A 2,800-nucleotide genomic window follows, 5' to 3' on the forward strand; every position below is an offset into this window, starting at 1 on the left:
GCTTTGAGAAATATGTGGTGAAATGGAGCTTCTTGCAAAATGCTAATGTTGAGAGGCCCTCTACACATATCACAGGCTGCAGAATACTATGCAAAGCCACTGCACACAGCCACTGAAACTAGTCAAGTTTCCAAATGTTGCCAAAAAAAAAAAAATCTATCAAAACGAAAGTCCTTCAGAAGTCAGATGTCCCCACATCCTCCAAATGGGTCTACATTACTAAACTGTATCTACAGTCACGTTATTAGCAATTTGGGCAACCTGTGTTGAATATCTAATATTGCACCACAAGTGATCCAGTCACTGCATTTTGTGACGTTCAAAAAGAAAATCTGAGAGAGATGAAACAGTACTTTTAATCCAAATATTGGATTGGGGGAAAAGAATGAGTGATCTGGAGATTAGCTACTGGAATTAAAGACTACACAACTGTTCAAACATCACTTCCATTCTCATTCCCAACCCAAGCTGCTGACCACAGTGTGCATTTTACTCTAATGCACAAATATTCTTTTGTAGCAGGTATGTGCTTTTAAAGACCAAACAACCTTTACTGAATCTGCTTCCCCTGGATAGTCTTCTATTGTGTTTTTCCTCTCAGAATATATTCCTCCAATAAGATTTTTTCAGCTATATGCAATGTATTTTTTTCTATATAGTTGTAAAGGGAAATATTTTTCTTATAATCCTGATGTTTGGAGGCAAATTTACATGCCATCTCTTTAATAGCAACAATAGAAGTTGCAGAAATAAGCTCCTACATACATGGACAACTATATATGTATCTTTAATCTGAACCTTTCAAAGGTAACATCCAAATTGTTTCCTAAAATGAGTTTTTTCATATCACACCTATGTCAAGTCAGAAGCAGTAGATAACTGTTATTAATTTACATTTAAAATTGAATTAAAAAAAACAAAAACATTCTTATTTGTTCTGCAGGAAGAGAAGGTTACATTGTAGAGGTCAGAATTTTATAATTTTGTTTTTATGGAGCAAGCGATTAGGATATTATAATGATATGTCAGCTAAGCACCTACATGGCTCTACAAGGTCAAACAGAGAGTTACAAGGGGCATATTTTATGTATGTTTCTTGTGAGTGTTGTTCTAGCACAGTCTGACCCCCCTCTAATAAAACATTTTACTGCTTTACAATAACACAGCTTTGTGTTTCATAGGATTTTTTTTTTTCCTTTGAACAAATGCTAAATTCATATGAATGTCAATAATAAAAATTTACCCGGTTCTTCCTGGGGTCACTTAATGACATTGTTAAGATTCTTAATGTAGCTACTCGGTGAAAGAGCTGCCAAGACCGCATAAAGGATGAGTTGTTCTCCTCCTGCCATGGCCCCAGCTGATTTACAACCACTTTGTGTTTGATGTTGGACAGGACAATTTCATCAGTCTCCAGCCCTTGTGATCATGTCCCAGAATGACTAGTCAGGTGAAGCCCTAGCTGAAGATTGCTTGTCACCTATAGGAAGTAGCTGTCTGCTGTGAGTAGTCTTTACTCATAAATGTAATCATCTGTTAGTATTCATTGAGCCATACTTCATGGCCTAGATGTTGTAGTGGGGATAATATACAAACACCTCACCAGGAAAATGCTTTGAAACAACAGATGTGTCTGTTGAAAACCTTGGTGGTTTTTTTTTGATTTGTTTTGTTTTGTTTTTACAAGGGGTGAGCATCTCAAAAAGTAGTAACTGGCTTCCAAGTTCACCTCCAAAGGTTACTTCAAAAACCCTGTCAGACCCCTCCTCCTTGAGTGATTCACTGCTGCAAATGGACTGTGGTTAAAAACAATGATTTCTTAAAAGTCCCACACCAGCAGTTGTGATGATTTAAGGCAGCCAGAGGAAGGCAGGTATAAACCCTTTGTGCGTTGTTTTGAAAGAGTATGTGATGTTATGATAGAGCTATTTGAGAGGATATGATAATACAGCTGTGTCTCTGGGGATGAATTTTTATCTGTTTTGGTTAAATTCATTGAAGTCAGGGAGAATGTGTCTATTTCTGGTACAAGTGATACATTTTCATCACATCCAGATATGTAATTTGGCACGAAATAGCTAATACTCTTCGATTTCTGATATTCATTTGGGTTTAACCTGACATTTTCTTATTTTATAATAAATAGAATTCCTGGTGCAGAACAAGGGTAACTAGTAATAATTCTGTAAAAGCATTATAAAATTGCCAAAAGGAAAAGTGGTGCTGTTATTAGGCCAATACCACTGTAAATGATAAATTAAAAAGGCAACATGAAGAGGCTGAAAAGTAGTGACAGCTACAATGAGTACATTTTCTCCATTCTCAGTGTGAGATCACAGTGCAAGAATACGTGAACTTAGAATCCCTTTGTGAAATCTGTGCTCATTTTAGCTGTCACTGCTGCAGGTGATGAGCACTCACAACCTGTTGTTTCTGCTTTGTGCTTATGAAAATGCAAGGGATAAGTTCTAGTAACAAAGGAGTAAATATCCTGATAAATATAATCATTTAGCTGATGGGGAATTCTGGATGGCGTTTGGAATATACCCAAGAACTGTGAAATAAAAGACAGATATTTAATTTCTTACATTGTTGGAAAAACAAGTGTGCCATTTCATATGTTTTAGTTACTGAAGAATACTTCAAACATTAGAATACATACTATTTTTCCTCCTGAAATTTCTTTAAGATCTGCTATCAGTATTCCTTTCACTACATAATTAAGTCTACCTATTGAAAAAAAAAATCTGTTTAAACTACAATTGCAAGTAGCTCAAAATGCAGAAGATGAGGATTTGAG

The 2,800-nt window shown here is 35.8% G+C and overlaps 1 long non-coding RNA gene across 1 annotated transcript in view; it reads left to right on the plus strand.

The window, feature by feature from the left end:
- LOC109368403 overlaps positions 1–2,561 on the plus strand; it is a 10,871-nt gene extending 8,310 nt beyond the window's left edge. Inside the window, exons 2-3 of the long non-coding RNA XR_004160222.1 lie at positions 1,397–1,502; positions 1,688–2,561. This is a non-coding gene — a long non-coding RNA (uncharacterized LOC109368403). The remainder of the gene's footprint in view (positions 1–1,396; positions 1,503–1,687) is intronic.
- The last annotated feature ends 239 nt before the right edge of the window (positions 2,562–2,800 follow it).

The sequence above is a fragment of the Meleagris gallopavo genome, chromosome 6 (genome assembly GCF_000146605.3).
Source record: "Meleagris gallopavo isolate NT-WF06-2002-E0010 breed Aviagen turkey brand Nicholas breeding stock chromosome 6, Turkey_5.1, whole genome shotgun sequence".
Classification (NCBI taxonomy): domain Eukaryota; kingdom Metazoa; phylum Chordata; class Aves; order Galliformes; family Phasianidae; genus Meleagris; species Meleagris gallopavo.